Raw genomic sequence first — 21,577 nt, 5'->3', positions numbered from 1 at the left:
GCAAGGCCATCACATCCCCTTGCATCATTTCACGTGATAATGCAGATATTTTGGGATACAAAGTAAATTAGAAGAAATGCGTAGTTCTACCCTTCACTGTCTGTTACTGTTGACTTTTTCCTACCATGAATATTTAAAGTCTAACTCAAAATACAGTGAAATTAAAATTTGCTCAGTGAAATAACTTCTTATTTATCACTCGTAAGTCACTCCATTTTCATCTGAATATCCTGTATGCCAGTTGGATTAGTGCAATGCATCTTCTCATACCACTTTGCAGTGCAGCCAGAACCCCTTAAAATACCAACAAAGTCAATTAAATGGATATTCTCTGCTTACGTACAAAATGTAGGTCAGCTATCAAGTTGAAGATGATGCATTAGCCTTATTCTCTCCACTAGTTGGCAGACTATCCAGTCTGGGGAGAGTTGATTTGGAAGAAACGTAGAAAAAGATTGCTTTCTGTCACATAACACAAGTACGAGGTAGCATTATGGGGTTTTGTAACGAATTTTCTCGAAGATGAGCTCTGAGCAGCATTTGAAAAGTATTAGGGAAAACAAAAACTTGAAGAAAGTAACCAGCAGTTGAACAGCAACCAGCTCTAGATGGCACAGACAATGAAAATGTCTATTACCAAAGTAGTACTGTTTGCTTTTTTTTCCTGTTTTATCTTTAGCCCTTTTTTTTTTTTTTTTCTTCTCCCCTCTTCCATGGCATCAAACCCAAGGCTAACAAGGAGAGGAAGCACCTGCAAGTCAGGCATTCTGCAGTCAGACTTGCCCTCACAAGCGTCTGGATCTCTGAAAAGTCTCCAGATACTTGCCTAAGGGGCCACAGCTGCACAAGCAGTGCACAATGATGGCGACGTACCTCAAAGAAGCTTAAAATACATACATGGTACTAAGGCTAGACACTAGTGTTGTGGTTGTTCTCAAGGTAATTCAGTCCTTCTTCCTGTCTCCTGCTTCTTGTTTTCTTGCGAAATGTTCAGTTTTCAAATGCTCTTGAAAATTATCCACCCTCTCACAAATTCACATACTTCCTCTCTGAGGCTTGCTCCAACTATTCACCTCATCTTCCATTTCACCAGCCCTCTTCTAGTGTAACCATCCAGACCACATATTTCTATCTTGCATAAAAATCCTTGTACCTCCAAGCTTCAGCAAAGCAGGTTTTGCACACCAGCTCTCATCTGGGACTCTCATTGCCTACCTGGAAATCAAGAGAGCTAAACTCCTGCCAAACTTGCACTACGGAGGATTTGTACGGCCTTCCATCACTAACCTCAGGCCTTGTGTCCCCATTCACAGAGACTTTGGAAAATTGCCTTTTTCTTGTGTAAACTGTTTTCTCACTGTCCATCTCCGTCACTGTGATGCTCACATGTTTTTGTGAGCAGAGATCTGCCAGCAGCACTGGTGCAGCCAGTGCAAGGCCAGGCAGACTGGAGAGGAGTAAGAGAGGTTGCCTGTCCTCACCCAGCTACTGCCACAAGGAGGGAGCACGCTGGAGCCTTGGGTCCTCTGCGTGCCCTCTTCCTCCAGAACGATTAGCCCCCCGTGGCTACTGTATGCTTTTCACATGGCTGCCAGGAAGAGGAAAGAGAGAGGAAAAATGGAAAAGTAGAGTAAATAATCAGACGGTCTTTCCTTAGGCCTACTTACTGAGGATATATTTCAAAAATTTACTCTGTACTATGGAGGAAGGCAGGGAAGGAGGTGCTTTTTGAAAGCAGCTGTTAGAGGAAACACTAAGCACAAGGAGGTGTTTGAAATGCGACCCTGACCTACTCTGCGCCTCACATTTTGCAGGAAAGTGCTTTTTATCTACTGCAGATCCACAGATTTTAGCCTTTTCCTGAAAGAAAGGGTCTGTGACCTGTCTTTGAAATAGCTAAGCAGGGACTATTCTTTTTCCTTTTAAAACATACTTGAAAGGGGAGATGATGAAACGGCACTGAATAAAATATGAATCCCTGGAACAGAACTCAAGCTATCCATCTATCATGTAGTGCCCCTGCCCATGGAGCTATGTTCATATTCCTATTATCTTACTGGCCCAGTCAATCTTGAGTTCTTTTCAATACAGCAATCCAGATTCACCAGAGTGGCTGGAGAGCACTGCCCATGCATATACCCCATTAACCACAGGCTACAAAACCAGGCAAGAAAATGGGACACGTGGGTCTGAACTCTGTAAGACAGGAAAGGAAGGTGAAACTAATTCTTTTGCAATTACAGGCTACTACAAATAAGGCAAAGAGTAGGGTGAGATGATCTTTTTAAAAGAAAATGACATCTCCTACTGCATTTTGTCCAATCTTTCCAGTTCACAAGGCATGTAACTAGGTGGAATGCCTTTTGAGACTTAATCACAGGTTTATCTAATTACTGGGTCTTGAAAGTGAAGCCCATAAAACCCAAGTTATGAATTCATTGTTACTGCAGGTTGGTATCTGGACAAGGCTGAGTAAGTGTGAACTCTGGCAGAAGAGGGAAAAGAAACGTACTAAAGTATAATCAGTTGTAGCTAAACTCTGAAAGTCAACAGCAGTCAAAGGGCCAGCATTCAGATCCTGACACACAGAAGGAAAAGCAAAGGAGTTCCTGGCATGTTTAATCTCATTAAAAAAAAAAAAAAAAAAAAAAAAAAAAAAAGGAAGAACTGAAAAAGGGAGAACATATAATAAAAATGTCATCAGTAAACCCTTTTAAGTTTATTATTAAGTGTGGTCAAGCAAAGCAAGTATAACGTGAAGTGCTGGTTCACTAGTTAATATGTTAAGTAAATTCTTGGTTCAAAATTCTACTGGGAACAATAGTCATTAGGCACTGCCACCTACTGCAGATGGTTATGAAGAACCTTAATAGAGGAACAGGCTATGAAACCTTTCATCTTAATAACACCTACCTGCTGTCTTATGGTCTACAAAAAGAGACATAAGAGTTCTCCACAATACATTTATTTGATAAAAAAGAAAGAACTGCTACTTGCTATAGACTTCTGGCTGATTTTTTTTTTCCACTTGTCTTTGTTGCCATTTCACTCCATTTGTTCTGGAAGCATTTGCTACTGGAGAGGAAAAATATAGTCTTTACTGAACCAAACCAACAGCTCATGTAGTTTTATGCCCTGTCCTTGGTAGTGGTTAGTATAAGTTACCTCACACAGAACAAGATGGAAGAAGTACAAGAAATACAAGAAATTCTAATTGAAAATTCTGAATAGCAGGCTCAATAAAAAGAATTCTGGCTTAAGCTCAAGACGAATATGCCCTAAAACATCATGATTTATAATAATTTAAATATTGTATCACATTAATACGTCAGTTCTTTCTAATTTTAGTTCTAGAAGTTTGGTAATACTGGGACCATTTCAACTCACATATTCCTAAGCAATATTTCACTCCTGTATTGCTTTCTCCTAGTTCACCAGGCATGAGTTAAAATGGTTGAGAAACAGGCTGCTTTCCACCTGCTACTAACTAGTGTGATATAATATGTTAATTATATTAAAAATCTAGCATTGAAGAGTTTTTTAATAAAGAGAGAACCATTACCACCAGTTTTTCAAGTTAAACTTTTTTTTGGCTCATGGTCTGGTCTAATACTCTGAAGCACACTGACTTCAGTCTTTGAACAGCAAGCCATTAGCTTTTTGTTTAACAGCTATCTGTCTTTTTTGGTTTAGATTCCCAAAGTCAGATGCAAATCCCTCACACTACTCCCCTTCCTCTTGACTGCTCTGCTCAGATAAATTTCCCCTCACACCACCTCCACCTCCGTTATGCTCTCTAAAGCAGAAACGAAGCACGGATTTGTAACATAAGCAGCACGTCTTCATTCTGGTTAGCCCAACACAGGCAGTCAGGCAAATGGCTTTTGCATTCTGTTCAACATCAGTGTTTTTGAGAACTGATTTGTCCCCACACTTACTTCCGTTCTTCTGGAATTGTGAAAAATCAGTAGCCTTGATTAGGTATTTTGTCAAATAGGTTTTGATGAGATGAGTAGCTGTAAGGATATTCGACTAGTTCTGCATCTGTGCTCTCCAGCAGAAACAGCTCATCAGCTTAGCTCATATATTTCAGCAGAAAGAGCAGGACGAAATGTCATGAGGCTGTGCTGGATTATATGCAAGTGTTCCTGACCTGATTCACTTTAATTTTTCCCTTTTTTTTTTTTTTCTTCTCCTTTAATGCAGTATGCTTCAGCAAACATAATATCTGACTTTCATAACTATTTTGGAAATTACAAATATCTCGTCTATGAAGCACTGTGAAAATTCACTACATCACAAGCCTTACAAAGAGATGCTGAAATAAAACATCTTTCATTAAAAGTGCATTAGGTGCTAAATGAATCTACAAAACTATACTCACAGACCCATACATTGCCCATATGGGGAAAGAGATATATAAAGTTTGTGGCTGGCAATCTGTTATTGAAATGGAACATTAATGTAATAGAAAGTATCTGCTTGTATCAGCAAGACTACCATCATAAACTTTACAGAGTAATCTCTTGCTGTTAATAGCATTTCACAGGAATCACCACAGACAGAACAGAAAACATATCCTCTAGAGAAATATACAGCAATATCCAATGGATAGTCCTTTCTCTTAAATGAATTTAATGCAACCTTAGTGAGGGGATTCTTTTTTAAAGTTCAACACTCAAATTCGATTCTGCATCTCAGATCCTCAAAATATGATGGTAGGGTACCAATCTGATCCAAATTTTCCATTTTTTCTTAAAATAAATAAATAAGTAAATAAATAAAAACACTGCTATCTGGTATATAAGGAAGAAAAGTTCCTAGGCATGGAGCTTGGTTTCTCCCCCTTATCTTAATATTATGGAACTTAAGTTATACTGGATGTGCAAATTCAACTGAAATCTTCAAGCCAAATCCTTAAACTGGTATAACACAGTTACTGTTCAGACTTAAATGACATCATAGTAACAATATGAGCAACCAGGGAGTAAAAATAATCACAGTGAGAAGGGACAATTTGCTTAACTATGTCATTTCACTAGGTAAATAAAGTTCCAGGTTCCATTAATACCAGCGATAGCAAAGCTCCAAGTGGCATTTAGAAAGATGCATCTTAAAAATATATCATTTTTATTCTCTTGGTTTCTGAAATAATTGAAGATTCTTTGTCTAGATGTTTTGTTTCATCCTCTATCACTGCAACATGAAGCTGGAAAAATATGTGATGTCTAAAGGTCGGGCTTCATTTACACTTCATAAATGAATGGTGGATAATGGGCTTTTCTGCCCACCTCAAGAATGGAATTCTTTTCTATTTTACTGTCTCCAGGTCTGTGGTTCTTCATGCTTAAAAACCACTGTCATTCATAACAGACTTTCTTCTTCCTTTCTCACTAAACGTTCTGTTCTGAACGTGTTCTACTCAATGAAAGAGAGGACAGAAACCCTCCATAAAGCCATTAGAAGATTTGTTTGGGTACTGGAAAATCAGTTTTTAAAAGTTTAATTGCAGAATAAAACGTGAACCTATCAAGCCTACCAGCAGGACAGTATCCCTCTGGAAACTGCGAGAAAATTGGTTGAAGTTTTTTTTTTTTTTTTGGCACAGAAAATTATTTGTCATTAGTTTGGGATTCATATGGGATAAAAGCAAAATTAATTAAAGTCCTTGAGAAAATTGGTATTGGTTTCTTAAAAGTAAAGCAGTTTCACCAGGGAAGCTGAGGAGGGCCATGTGAGACAGGGAGCTCCTCAAAGGCACTGACAAAGAACTTGCGTCTGGGTCTTCCATTCTGCTAGCCTTTCCCCACCCTTTAGTTGTTTTGCCATTTCTGCATGCTTTTATAAATCTGATTTTTAGGTGTATATTTGATCCAAGTGCTGATGACAGAATTTATAAATTTGTTTCAGGATTATGAGTTCCCTTAGCTTTCTGGGTATGAAAAATAAGGAGTTGCATAGGTTAGTACTGCAACAACAGAAATCTCAAGAATCTACCCCCAGTGTCTCAGTTCTGTGCTGCCTGAGAAAGGCCACAGGTCATAGTATTCTACAGAACAAAACCTCATAATAAAAATAAAATTTTTTTGGCCATATAAATCACTATCACCTGAGAAAGAAAGCAAATTGTAATGTCTAATTGCAGGTTGTCAGAACCAAGTGTTTTTCACAGTTCAGTATAATTGTAATCAGTACTGCCAAACTGTACCCACTTCTAAAAATATGTCTTACTGTCTCCTTTTTCTGACTTTGAAAACACTGAAAAGCCTTTGTCTTATTAATAGAGCATACTTTTTCAGAAGTACAAAGTACATATTTGCCCAGAGTATTTCTAGATTAAATTTCAGGACACTCATAAATCTATATTAGAAAATACCCAGGCAAACAGCTAAAGTATGATTGTATGGAACGCTTCAGAGTAATTAGCAGATTAAGCAACATTTTTTAAAAAGGCTCAAATCAAATCTAATCTAATCAAACACAATTCAACTGAACTTCCAAGAGGAAAGGATAGGTGGGTGGTCCAGCTGTCTTCTTCATTTTTTTAAAGGATTTTCAGAAATATGGATATAACTTAGAGACTCATGCTCCAAAGCCACTGAGCTCTTGGAAAAGCCATTTATAGTCAAATTTTAATACGCACTTTAATGACTTAGGAATGTAAATTGTCTTTTTGAAAGTGAGGTAGGCACTTACAAGCTTAACTCTTCTAAAAATATAAGTGACTCAACATAATAATTCCCCTGTTCTCATGTATATAACCGAAGTAAAATAAGCTGTTTATTTTTAAAGAACAGAATTCTTGCAAATGACAACTATTTTTCTAATGATTTTCTAGCAAATATAGAAACTATGCATACTTTCAACAGACTATTTTTATATTGGAGTCTGAAATTATTTTAGCTTGTAGTGTGTTAAAGGTAATTTTTTTCTCTCATGTAATTTGGGCAAGATCACTTCCACAGCTGTGGGCACTTTGTAGTAGACTTTTCAAAGAGCATCAGAAACAATCCAGAGAATCTAAATCCTTATTATGAAAATGTTCATATTTAGCATCAGGGTGAATAGTTTAAATAGCTATTTTCACAGAAAGGAACTGCCAGAAAATTAACAAGAACATGGGCAATACTTGTGTGCACACTGCTTGCTAGCTGGGAGATAGAAAGGCAATGTTAATTTCTTTCTACTGTCCCATTCCTTGATAGTCGCCCAAAATCTTAGCAGCAAAACCCCACTTCCCTTCTGCCAAGTAAGAGGGCTGCAAAGGAAACAGTGCATCCAAACCTGTATTTCCTTCCCTTGCCATGCCGTATGATAAAAGGTCTGACTCACTGCTTTCTCAGCCTCAATGTGGAGCTGCCTCCTGGGGACATGCCTTTCAGTTTTGCTTTTTCCTTGCATCCAGAAATATCGTCAGTGCCTTAGTTTCTCAAAAAGGTCTTCCATCAGCTAAATATCTCAAAAAACATTCAGCAATCCGCTGAGTTTTTGGGCACGATTACTTATTTGAGCGAAGACTTTCCTTTTTCTTCATTTTGTACACAGCTTTGTGCAGTAGGGACCAAACTATATCAATTGTCCTTCACCTCTTAACGCTGTAACTTTAAAGGGTCATTTCAGAGATCTGGGTGTTTCCATCTCTGTCAAGCCTATAACAACCTATTATTCTGAATAAAAAATAAAAATAAATAATAATAAAAAAATCCTGCAAAGCACAACAGCATGGGAGGATCTAGCAGATGATTAAAGATGTAGTTGAAACAATTATACAAATATATCAACCACTCTGGTTCAATGAAATCACATTTTATTTTTAGACAGTATTATGTTCCTTGTCTAAAAGCACTGCACTTATCTAATCTGCTGATAACCTTTTCCCATTTCATACAACTCAAACATTGTGATAAACTAATAGCAGTAAACATAGGGGGGTTTGGAGGAGAGAAACTTAGGACACACTGTTTCCAAACTCAACAGAACGCTCAAAGCACTAAGTAATGTACCCATGCATAAAAATACACACTACGGGATCCTAAACTTGTAAATAAATGTTATTGAAGAATACTCCTGAGAGAAAGAGTGAAAACAACTGGTTGCCAATAGTGCATTTAAATCAATGAGCTGCTGCAGTATTGGAACTTAATGATGCTTGTGCCCTTTCTGACATTACAGTGCTTGTCCTCCTTGCTTTGCCTGATCAGAGCCTGCAAGCTTTGCTGTTGCTGTATTTCAAGCTGCCGATGAAACAGCCTGAAGAAAACTGGAAACACCTCTTTGAAATGCACAGCAGGATCTCTCAAAAAAGAACAAACAAAATTTTGACAAAACTGCTGCAGTACCAAAAGCAAGAGAAAAAATATATGAGCATTATGATCGGAAACATATTTTGACATCTGGGAAATGCTAAAACAGGATTAAAATGGAGGACAAACTATCACCAAACAAACAACCAAGTATGGACAAAAGTCCATGCATAGATATAAGATTCCCCTAGCTAAAAGTTGATGCTTTTTCTGATGCCCTCGTGTATCTAGCTTCTAAAATGACAGGAGAGCAACTAACCCTGATTCTTTGCCACAGTCTACATAAAGATATAGGAGTCACTTTAAACTATTTCAATTGCAGAAAATCACTTAGTGAAAGTGCATGGCAAAATTCTTCTGCTCAGAAGAAAGGCTGGAGATGGAGGGAACAGAAACTGATGATTTCAAACTGATCTTTTCAAACGGTGACGGAGCACTGGAACAGGCTGCCCAGGGAGGTTGTGGAGTCTCCTTCTCTGGAGATATTCAAGGCCCGTCTGGACGCCTACCTGGGCAACCTGCTCTAGGGAACCTGCTTTGGCAGGGCGGCTGGACCCGATGATCTCTTGAGGTCCCTTTCAGCCCCTACAGTTCTGTGATTCTGTGTGATGATTTCATGGTAAGGAAAAATAAAAATAAAAATAAAAATAAAAAATAAAAATAAAAAATAAAAATAAAAATAGGTCTTCCATTATCACCGTGCTACCTGAAAATTAAGACATTCTTTCTCAGAAGGTTTTGCTGATATTTTATTACTGGTGACTTTTTGTTGAATACACTGTACAAAAGATGGAGCAATGTTCTGCAAAGCCTGTCACAAAAAGCATTCCCAACCAATCCTGGTTCCGTTTAAGGGGAAAAGATTAAGCAGAACCCCACCACTCTCCCTTGCTGCATTCAGAGTTTTCACTATGGATCTTTCTCGCCAAGAACAGTGCTCTAGACAAAAACGTTTTCCCTCTTTCTGCTTCTTTCTGTTGCGCTACACCTGCGGGATGCTTTGTAGAAGAGGCGATAACACACACCGTGTACCCCCGCAGCGCCAGCCCGGTGCTTCCCACACGAGCCACGGGCCCTCAGCGGCCGCGGCGCCCCCAGGCCCCCGCCAGGCCCGGACCGGCCCCGCTGAGGCGACGGCGCTGGGGCCCGGCGCGTGGTGACAGCGGCCCCTGGCGGCCCCTCCGGGCTGCGCGGCCCCGGCCGGACCCCGCTTCGGGAGCGGCGCCGGCAGCCCCGCAGAAGCCGAGCCGGACCCCGGCCGCACCGTGCCGGTTCCCGGCGGGGCCCAGAAGCCAACGTCTGGCAGCCGGGCACGTCGCGAACCGCCCTGCCGAACGCACAGCCGAGGGGCGTGTTGGGGGAGGCCCGCTCAGCGTCGCCATTTTGTTCCGCTGGGGGCGTGAAAGGATAATAAAGATTAAAAATCATAAACTTGATTTGATGGAGTAAGCGTGAGATTTGGGCTCTGGAAATAGTCCCTTACGGGTTTCCTTATGAGGATAGCTGCTAGCTAAAAAACAGCTCAATGAAATAGAGATTTAAGTCGTCGCAAGGCTTGACTTCTGGCAGGACTGCTTTCGCTTATTATAAAAAGAACAGAACAAATTTCCCAAAATGTTTAATGTCAGTACTTGCAGTTCTCCTATAACAGCAGGAGGAAAAAAAAAAAAAAACTTGTCTAATGCCCAAAAATGACATCTGTGAAAAAAAATCTCTGCTAAAAAGGATGAAAAGAACATCTAGTACAGTTTATTCTCAGAAATGCCCTTAATAGACTAAATTTACACCATAAAACTGCTTTTCTACCCAGTTTGTATAATAAAGAAAATTATGTTATTGACACTAGCGCTAAACTAGCTCTGTGCAGTATAGTAAATCACAGTCATGCTGTGCTAAACAGATGGACACATTTCTGTACACGCTAGGGACTGTATCAGTTAGCCGTCTGAGAAAGTCGTATCAGCACATTTATCCCTGTCATCTAACCTTCGTTTAAGGGCATCGCTAAAATCAGTAGCCGAGATTTAAAAGGTTCAGAAAGAAAAGAGGTCATCAGAACACTGATCTGTTACGCGGCCCATGCCAGGTATCCTTTTCCACAGATTAGAAGCTGTTGCTGCAGGCAGCCAGCCACAGCCTGAATTCAAGTAGCAGCCATCTTCCCAAAGCAGCATCTGAAATTTCACTTGAGGAGGCACATAGTAGAGTCAACCAAATTAACATTTTCACCATTATTGACACTACGAGATTTATTACTCCCTGTTCAATTTAAAAAGATTCCCTGGGGAAATTTTTAAGGGGTGCTTGCTTTATTAGTTGTTATTGAGTTGGACCATTTGACGGCTTGTGTGGAATGTCTGAATAACAAAATCCGTGCTAGAAAGAGATCAAGAGACCCCTGGTGACTGATATGGAGGACATTGATTTGATTTTAGCATGATGCATTTAGTTTCCATTGTTAAAAGAATATAGCAGATTAATTTATAGAATGAAGAGTAACCATATGAACCGTATACACAAAGGAGTATGTCTAGGGCTGCTGCTAAAGCCTCTAGTCTTAGAGTGCACACAGCTCTTGCTCCCCTGGTAAGCAATAAATTTTGGTAAGATTGCTATACGGAGATGGATTACTACGGAGAGGAAGCACTAGGGATGAACCCTAAAACTTCTACATTTGATATTCACAGAATCATTCCATTAATGTATTATAGTGGATGTGAGGTGGGAAGAAAAATAAAGACAGGAGAGGAAGATTTCTATCTTCTTAGAGCTCATGAATAATTTTCTTCTAGCAAAAATATAAAGAAATCATGAAACATTCTTGTATAATAAGGATACTGAAACAATAGAAGTGCTGAAAATACAGATATGGGATGAATTAGAGTCATACAGTCGTGCAATCTAAGAGGTATTCTTGGCATTAGAATACAAACCAGAAGGCTAGCTAACAAGTAACAAAACACCAATAAGACTGGAACTATCTTCTTTTTCTGAGCGATTAGGAGAAAAACAGAGAGAGTCTAGGACAGCGGAGAGAGGAAAAACCATGAGCATAATGAATTCATCCAGACACTAAAGCTTTTATAGAACCATGTACAAAGACACCAGCTTCCTTTAATATGCTGATAAAAATATGCTGATAAAAAGAAATTTTAGGAAAGCTGGAGTGCATCAAGTTTACCTCCTTCAACAACATCATTTGCTAATTGCCATAACCCTAAAGCCCTTCATTTCAGATTTAGCCATTACAGTCATAAGTCATATCACTGCTACCAAAATGGCTCTCAATCTCCCAAGAAAGGATCGGTGAATATTCCTGTTACACCAAGAAACAATAAGTAGTGGAGGGACATAATATACGTAAAGATTGTTGATATCAACTCCACTAAAGCTTAAACTAAAAGCTGAAGATTTTTTAAAAGATCTTAAGATACATCCCTAAAAATGCCTTAGAAAGTCTGAGCTGTTTCAATTACAGGTGAAGTCGCTGCTGGATGGGCAGCAGCTATACAGGTTTTAGATGAAGAACTGGATTGAGACCCCTTTACCATGGTTCCAAGCTAACCAGAAATTCCCTAGCCCCGTATATTTATTTTCCTTCCTGACTCTGCCCCTGGCGAAGTCATGGTGACCTGGCTGATCATCCCTGCAGTTCTAAACTCTGATCGCTGAGGTTGAAAAATTAACGTGTGAACAACACTTTATTCAGTCTGTGATTATTCTGGAGCACATCAGATCTGCATTATCTGATCTTAGGAGTTCATCTGAGGCTTAATATGAATTGATCATTAACCCAACATCTGTGCTGCATACTGGGCTTTGGCAAAAAAGCGTGCCAGGCGAATATTCAGATTCTACAAACCAAAGGAAGCCAGAAATCTGTTTCCCTAAGCACACCAAGGTTACTCAGCAGGAATAGTTTTTGTCCCACTGTTTTTCTACCAGATTATACTTTGCTGTGTACAGCTACTGTAATTATACTTAATCCTCTCTGTGTTACATATGCTAATGTAATTTTCTATACTGTGTTTGAATCATCCATAATTCACTCCTGTTTTCTAACAAAGCTTTATGCCTGTGGGGCTGGAACATGGAGTGGGTTTTCCAATATAGCAGATGAACACCCAAACAGGTAGATTAGAGTCAGTTTCCTTATCTTTGACTCTGTCGATGACAAGTCTACAAGATGAAACCGTTTTAAGAGCAGGAGATTCCATGGGGTAGGATATATTTACAAGCAATAACTCTGCCTCACCATTTCTGGTGATCTGGCATTTCTCCATTGTCAGGTTAATAACCTGATCATTGGCCTACACAACTACCTTGTAGTAATTTTCTGTTATTTTGATCAGAACAAGAGAAATACTTTTGTTCTATAACAAAAAGAGTCTCAGGAATAACAAACTTCTTGCTAAAAGCATCACCTTTACATGATTAACTTTGCTGATGAAAATCAATGTTGGACTGTCCCTGCTGAATTTGAATAGATATGTCTGTTGTTTCAGATCTGAGACCAAAAAAGTCAGTAAGTGACTGCAAATCTCTAAATGGTCACTGAAACAGACAGAAAATTATTGCAATGTGCTCCCCAAATAAGAGCTCTGCATATCTTCATAACAGAAGTCTGGTGAGTCTGCCTGCATAGGTACTCTGTGAGGTGCTGCGGTGCAATTCCATTCATTACACACACTCAGATCACTGTGGCAGAGAGACAAAGCATGAATACTTCTCGAAGAGCGTTTAACAATGAAGCAAAGAAAGAACACACTTCTTCACATTAAACCAAATCAAAATACCATGTTCAAGAACCTAGCCACAGATGACTAAACACAGCAAATTCAATGATCATATTATGGCAAATTACAGCCATGGGTACCATGCAGCAAGAAGTATCCTGAAACCAAGGAGCAGCACATAAGATCAGCCTCATTGAAAGAATGATTGATTGCAAGCAAAGAAGAAAGAAATTACACAGAGTAGCTTTTCTGGGGACAGTATTCTTCTCTGTGCCTTTTAAATCCAAGACAAAGCCTCTGGGAATTCAAGATACTAATTTAAAAGAAATGAAAATGATTTCTACCTTGCCATAACAAACCCTTATATAAAAGCATTTCCATTCACTCTGTAATGCCTAAAGACCTTCACAATGATATTTGTTTTCTGGTTGATTCTCCTCATCTAAGAAAGAGATACATTGCTATCTAAAAATGAATGCTTCTGACAGGCTTGTTTCTCTTTCTCGATTACATTACAACAGTAACAAAAATCTTGAACCATTAACTCTAAAGCAAAATTTATCTAAAAGTGAACCAACTAAGTATTTCAGGATTAGGTCCATAGAATTACACCATCATTAGATTCAAACAGATTAATATTTATTCACTGTGAAAAAGTGTTAACGCTTCCAAAGTGACTGTGCTGGGAACAAACTATTGGTATTAGTAACAGTCGATAGTAGTTTGATGCTGAAGCAGTTTATATTTTCAGATGTAAAATATCAAGTGCTTGCAGACAAAGAGACAAGGGTGCATCCTGAGAGCCATAAACCAGTTGCTGCTCCCCAAGGGTAACTGCCGAACACCAAGAGATCATTGTGAGAGCACCTAACCCTGGAACCAGAAACCTCTGTTTCAGACAGCAAGGAATCTAGTTTTGATAGGCAGGAAAAGGGAGAATATGTGCCTGTGCGGGAAAAGAAGGCCACCCGTGGAAGCAGCAGAAATCCTGTACTGTTGCCATACCTTCATTTCCTTCTAAGGGAAAACACTGAAACTCTAAGAAGAGGTAAGGATGTTCAGAGCTGGCTGGAAAGAGAATGATAAACAAACCTGAGTGCTGGAGGGAAGACTGATTAAAGCAGCAATTAAAGAAAGAGGGATATCAGAATCAAGTGGAAGGGGAAGAGATCTGGAGGTGGGAAAGAAGAGCTAGGTAGTACCAGAGGGACAAGATGAGAGAACAGAGGTAGAGAATGAAAAGGCACTGTGAAGCTTAGTTACATGCCAGAGGAATCTTTGTTACAAAAAAAAAAAAATGGCTTCACTGATGTAAAACACTGTACACATGATACAGCAGTAAACCTGCATGAATTATTATTCAAATTACACATAATTTTCACTCTGTGTAGAAGTGTGAGATGTAACAGGAAAAGAACAAAATAAGAGCTGTGAAGTGTGAAAGAAAGTAGAGAGGGGAGGACTTGTTTTCTCGGGTTATATTTTTTATATACAGAGGAAAACATTTTCACTCTGAAAAAATAAGAAAAGCAATTTAAACAACAACAACACAAATTATTCATTAAAAAGAGTACCTCAGTATTACCCTTGTCCTTGTAGGAGCTGTAGAGTTTAATGGAGACTGAATACAAACTATAATCTATGTTATACATGTGCATCTCTCTCTACTTGTTAAATTACTATTAGAAAGTACTTACACTGTTTGTAAGTGTTCACAAATGAGGTATGAATACTTCTTTTTAAATTGTATTTATTCTTGATTTTGTAGGAAGAAATGTATACAGGCAAATAAGAGTATATACTATACTTCCCACACAATTACAGAAGCCTGAAAAAAATGGGGGTGAGGGAACCCATTGTGAAATATATTTTTATGTATTTATGCTATGGAAAGTGAGTTTTATATAGCTTGAATTTGATGGGGAATTACAAACTGTGTCATAGGTTTGCTACCGTTGTTGTTGTTCTTTTACCTAGGAACTGTTAGACTGAATGTGAAGTAATTCAGGTTTTTGGATAACCTAGGTAGGTATGAGCTGGGAGAGATCAATACACAAACTTCAGTAGGAGTAAAGAACTAAGCTATGGTTAGGTTACTCTGGCAGGAGTTAAATACAACATCAGTATGGACCATAATGCTAAGGCAATTGTGAATCCCCTACCTCTTCACAATTCCTGCTGGTTACTTTACATTTTGAAACAGCAAAATGGGGCTTCAGCCAAGCCATTTGTTTGGATTTGGCTCAGATATGTTTACGCCCCGCTGAACCAACTGATTTCACTGGCAAATTGATAGTAGCTTGAAACATATCACTGGGAATTATTTGTTGCACAAAGCCGAGCTCAGTTGGCCGAGTTCACAATAGGTGTAATAAAGCTAAGGAAAATCTATCATGTTTTTCATACAGCTCACACAGGACCCTATTTCCTGACATACCCCTTAACAGCTAGCTAAGCAACTTCTGAGATGTATAGTATAAAAACAAGAAACAATTCTCCTGTTGTTAATAATTTTATCAATCAAACTGCAGTTGATAATCAATTGACTGTTTCTATAAAAGTTATGATCAGTAGTGGCAAGGGGAACTGTTCTGGAACAGCAGCTGATGATATTGCTTATCCCATCACTGTCTAAGCCCATTTTTTGTCCAAATTAAAACCAGCAGTGGAATGGTCAGCAAAAGGAATCCACACAGGGAAAATTTTAAATCTAGTTTCTCATATAGCATATAGTCACGGTGATCACATTCGATGTACCATGTAATCATGGTGGAGAACATGACTGTGTTTCAGTTTCTCATGAGAGAAAATCAATAGAAAAAGTCACACCCCACAGTCACAATCCATGCCCCAGCTCTAAAAACAACAAATGACACCAACAAGAAAAAAAACGAGGAACATTTATGGGAGATATGCGAAATGGGTTTCTCAAAACAGAAAAGAAGGGCATGGAATGATGACAGTATTAAAGACTGCAATAAATTTTGGGAAAGAACTGTGTAAAAGTTGCTGGCATTTGGAAAAGGAAGGTCTCTTGTACGAATTAGTAAATGTACCATAGTAAAGGAATACTAATAAGCACTTCTCCACTATCAGATAACACTGCTAAAGAGATTAGTGTTCATAAGGCTTACTTAAAGCAAATGCTGTAGCTGATGTTGACCCTGACAATGTATGCAATTGTGCTGAATTAGAGAATATGACCACCAGTCTAGTGACAAAGCATGATCTTGAAAATGAATTCAAAACAAATGTTACCAGACGTTTGGATAAAAACATGATAACAGAATAACAAGAGATTTTAAACATGAATCTTGGAGCACGCAGACAGAAAAATAATAAAAAATAATAGAATAATAAAAATAATAAAAAAAACTCTAATTCCATTAGCATTTCTTTAGGGCTATGGTATGGAGATACTAAACCATAAGTAGACAGTCAGATTTTTTTTTTTTTTTTTTTTTAGATAGATGCTCATAAGTGCAAGAAAAAAATGCTTTGCCTGTTTCAGTTTTCATTTGAGTATGACAGGAAGAATGTGAGGAGGATATAAATTTTACAAACAGAAATGGAGGGGTGAAGCTTAATAACATCATTACCTTGTGAAAGTACAAAGGAAATGAAGAAAAAAGCTGCTGCAGACCAAGGCAAAGTTAGCTAATACGCATAGAGCCTTATTGGATAATTTACTGGATAAATTACTGACAGTTTTAAAAATTGTCATTCTATTTTAGTTCTCGAGATGTCAGACTCAGAAAAATTAAATCACGTCAGAAACCACAGACCTATTACTAAAAGGCTGATTTTTATGAAACACAAGAATTTTAACAGATTAACTGAAGTCCACTCTATTAACTTGAGGCAGACAAGTTTTAGCAGGAAGTCATGCAAAAATGGACTGAGAATAGTTGTATTTACAGTTACTGCACAAGGTTTTGATTCTAGTACCCAAGATCACTGAAAATTAAAGAGTAAATGACCTTGGCATTCATATTAGTATTATTATTCAAAACTTCTATCAAAACATGAAGAAGTGCTCTGAACTGAAAAATGAAGTGGCATCACTTGACTTGCTTAATGTAGGAGTGGATAGGGAAAAACCAGTGCTACCCTCCTATTTAAAGTCACATTCATTTCTCTAATGCACGTTAGAACTAATGAGGCAAGGCACGCGGCAATTCAAAGCAAGACCACTACACTTGCATATCCTGATGCTGGAGCTTCTTCACTAACTCAGGAAGGGCATGAAGATATTATGATCACTGAGTCTTCATGCAATTAACTGCTTTTAAAATCCAGGCCAAAAAGTGCATTTTATACTAGTTCAGTTCTTGATCATGCTCAATTTAAAACTGTGAAAGATAAACTATACCTTTGAGAAGCTAAGTATGATTGTGCTGGAAAACTGAGAAAATCAAGGAACAAGTTTGATCCGAGAAAAGGAAAGTTTATTCTAGACCTAAAGACCTGTCTTGAAAAGAAAAAATGCAATGGAAGTTCCTGAAATATTTTAAAAATAGATCTACTAATATATATTTGCAGTAGGGGAGTATTCTTCTAAATATACTAAGTACTTGGAATGATTATCCAAGAGGACAGAGTTAGAAGTCACAACTAGTTTGTCTTCTGATAAAAAATACAATATACAATTCATAAGAAGAACTGTATTACAGACAATAGCAATGATCTCAAGAAAACAGATTTGACTTTTATTAGAGATGACAGAGCTCTTCTTATGAATTCAACAGTTTAATAGGAAAGTAGAATTAACATTCTAAGAGACAGCTACAGAAAAAGTGTTCAAATATCAGATTTGCTGTACCGAAATTACTGAACTCTGCACTGGCCTATTTGCTATTCACACTTGCTATTTTTACACTTCAGTTTTCCTACTTGAAGCCAGAGCTAAACAGCATTAAAATATTTTATGGTTGGCCCTCATAGGCCTATTAGAAGCCAGAGGGAACACAGTAGCACCTTGCCTTTTGAGAGGTTTCCTCCATTCCCCCGAAATTTAAAATATAATACTTTCCAAACAATGAAAGTTTCAATTTGATATCTTTCTTATTTATTGCTTTGACTTTTTTTTTTCACTTTTCGTCAGTCTCTGCTACTTCCTGCTTAGAATGTGTACATAAATTTTTAATTATATTGATTTCATCTTACTATTTATACTTCAAAGTAATGATTTTTAGATACATCTTTTCCACTTCACTTTGTCACTTTTCTTTTTGCCTGATCATTCCTGTTATGTTTGAGGTGGCTGAGAGTACCCGTGTGTTGCACCACTCCTGCTGCTCCTGGATGCTTATCATGTTCACGGAGCGCACGTAACATCTATATGCTCAGCCTGTGCTGTGACTAGGATGGACAGGCCAGCTGGGGCAGCCCTGACAACTTTGCACAAGGGTTCCCCTGGGTGGGGAGATAAGTAACACATTTTTCAGACAGGATTTGGTGTAGGAAGCAGCTAGAGCTAGAGACTGGGGAAGGGCTGGAAACATTTTACTGTTTATCTCACACAGTTGCACAGAAAAGCTGTGAAAATGAGTACAAAAGGAAACTGAAAGGTTGCAACAAACAAGAACTAGCAGCTCACTGCACAGTTTGATTAGGGTGGAAATCTTCAGCCAAGGGACTAGAACTAAACTGTGGAGCATACCCAAGGAGATGGGCTGAAAAGAGAAGATGCAGTTTGATCATTTGATGTAAGAGGTTGCTCAAGTTGTTTTTTAGGGCACTGTGCATGTGCACAACATTAAACAGAAGCATTGAAAATTAGGTGTAAATCTACCAAATATGCAGAATTTAAATATAATTTATAACAGCAAAAGTGAAACATTTTTTTAAAGCTTACACTGTAACTTCTATTGTTCTTCACAAAGAATTTTGTAAACAGAAGAGAAGAACACATTCATTCAATACTGTCCACAGGATTAGGCAATCACTTGTAGCATTATTTCTATTATTCTCAGCAGCCTGTCAGCTAATAATTTGTGCTTGAATATCCTGCCTTATTAATCACCATATAGAAGGGCTTATATTTTTCTAGTATTTTTTTTATATAGCTGCTAATCTCTTTATATATTTGTGTAAATCTGCAATAAAATAGGTAACCAAGAACAGCTAAAAATGGGCACATATGAGAGATGTACAAGTCATTAAAAGGTGTGTTGAAAAATTTGTGAGAGATTACATTTTATCTCATCCAAAACTGCAATATTTTGCTCTCTTAATTTTATGGTACCTTTATAATTCAGTTCTGCTTTACTGTCTAAGCTGATTAATGCACACTGAACTGAACTAAAGTTTCCAATATTTTTGCTAGAGCTACTTAGCTCCCTGCAATATTTCAGTGCTCTCGTTTTCACACATCAGCCTCCTCGTTTACTCCATCCACAACCCTCCGTGTTTAAAAAATAATATATATATATAATTTCACTTAATTTTATCCATTTATCACCAAGGGGTAATCAACTGATGCAGAGAAAACTAAAAGAAAAAAAAAAAAAAAAAAAAGAAGCATGAGGTGTCAGCATATCTAGTTTCACAGGAGAAAACACTATTACCACAAGAGGGCACTAAACCCCGGAAAACTATCTATAATAGCAAGAGAGAGAAAATGGATGATTTCGCTAGAAAGCACGTAGGAACTTACTAAAATGTCCTTAAATTAACATTGTCATTTAAGTGCCAGAACTGATGAAGTAGCCTTATCCCATCCCTACTGCATTCAGTAATCCTTTATATGAACGCACCTATCTGCACAACTGATCAGAATGAAATACTGATCTCCGCTCATCTTTTTAGGAGCAGTTTAGTAAAATCAATGGAACTATATCCGCGGAGACACAACAAGAGTGAAGAATCACACCTCACACATAGTTAATGAATAGATTTTTTGCGTATTAGGGTATCCTTATAAAGTCTCTAGCAGCATGAAAGAGATGGATTCTCTCTACTCCCCAGTACATAACAATGCAATTTTTTCCTTGTGGTCTTTTTTGTGGTTTCTTTGAGTTATTTCAAGAAGGCTTTGATAGCAGCTGTGAACTGGGGAATCCAGTTATTGGAGTGCAACTGCAAAATGACAGAACTAAAATGTGTGTTTGTGTGTGAAATGTGATACGGGCTTCTGTTAAAACACCAAAATACAGCTTTCTGTTAAGATTACCTTGATCTCTTGCAGCTCTTTCAAAACATCTGTTACTCATGCAAAGGACACAGAACTATTGTTCCTGTTTCATGCTTTCCTCCTCCCAGAGCAGTCAGCACCCTGCAGAGATGTGGCTGGGCTTAGCTGGGACCACACCCATTTGGTTTCCTTGCCCTAGGGTAGAGAACAAACCAGACAGTTGATTTTAGCTCTGCTATTGTAAATTTGCTGTAACTCGGCTCAAGGAAAAAGTAGATTGTAGTCCGCAGAGATATCTGTTTGTTTAGGTATTGTAGGTGTTATTCTTGCCTGCGCCACTTAGTACAAACAGCTGACTAACTGAGAAGTGTGAAGTAAGAGAAAATGCAGTAACTAAGTACTTTTGCATACTATGTCAAACTTTCTTTAAGAATTGCTTACATTCTGCCACCTAACACCGGAACTGTTTATGGCAGCCTCTTATCTTTACCATTTCCTGATGATTTTTAAGGTTGCAAGGCAGCATGCAAATAGAATTAGCTGTCTTCATATGCAAATTCAAATGCCTGTTCCATCAGCAAGCATTTTTGTATTTCCTAGGTGCCTGACCCTGGAGTTTAGCCTGAAGAACTGCATATGGTGCAAGGAGAGAGTCAGATATCAAACAACCTCTGAGTAAAATGCAGGAAAAGTTTAGGGAACCCAGACTGAATCTCCAGACAGTAAAAATCTCCCTCAGGCTTTCTCTGAGATCAGGGGCTACTACATTCCTTTCTTTACTGTGGCAACTGTAACAGAAGAGTGTAAGGTACTTCACTCATCATCCCTGTGTCCTGCTTTGCTCCTCAGTCGTTCACCATACCTAACACAGCCTACAGGTTGGTGGCGTGGCACTGCATTAGCAGAGGTCAAATCCCCTTCAGTCACAGTAACTGGTCTGTGAGCTCCAGCATCCCAGGCAAGTGTTGAAGCTGTAACTGATGTTATTGCCCGAGAAAGAGGTATCATGCTTCCGTTCTGGCAGCATTAAAAAAAAAAAAAAAGCCTATGAAAGTTACAATAGCAAGTAGCAACCAAATGGGAGTTTTGATTATTGTAATGTTGGATTTGAGCACCTAACTTCCATCTGAGTTCAACTTTATCTTTCTAAAGCTCTTTGATATCTGGCTCTACTGGTCTCTAGAAGATTAATTTCTTTCCAAATGAGACTATTATTTATATTCTAAAGGGCTAATTCAAAGACAGGGAAAGAAACTGGTTGGCTCTTCAACTTGGAAAGCCTCAAAGATGTTTAATTGCTTGAAGAAGTGGAGGGAGGTGGCAACATCGGCTTCTGGGATGCAATCTGTGTGAACTGAAACCTTACAGCAAAGCAACGCTCCATGGGTTGCAGACTGAAGAGA

General features: G+C 38.3%; 1 protein-coding gene across 1 annotated transcript in view; it reads right to left on the bottom strand.

The window, feature by feature from the left end:
• LOC308195541 (uncharacterized protein) overlaps nucleotides 1–21,577 on the bottom strand; it is a 176,412-nt gene that overhangs the window by 141,879 nt on the left and 12,956 nt on the right. Inside the window, exon 2 of the transcript XR_013951598.1 lies at nucleotides 20,214–20,369. The gene's annotated coding sequence lies outside the window, so the exon portion shown is untranslated. The remainder of the gene's footprint in view (nucleotides 1–20,213; nucleotides 20,370–21,577) is intronic.

This window comes from Anser brachyrhynchus, assembly GCF_964034855.1.
Source record: "Anser brachyrhynchus genome assembly, chromosome: 5".
In the NCBI taxonomy this organism is placed as follows: domain Eukaryota; kingdom Metazoa; phylum Chordata; class Aves; order Anseriformes; family Anatidae; genus Anser; species Anser brachyrhynchus.
This window is presented reverse-complemented; position numbering and strand designations above follow the sequence as displayed.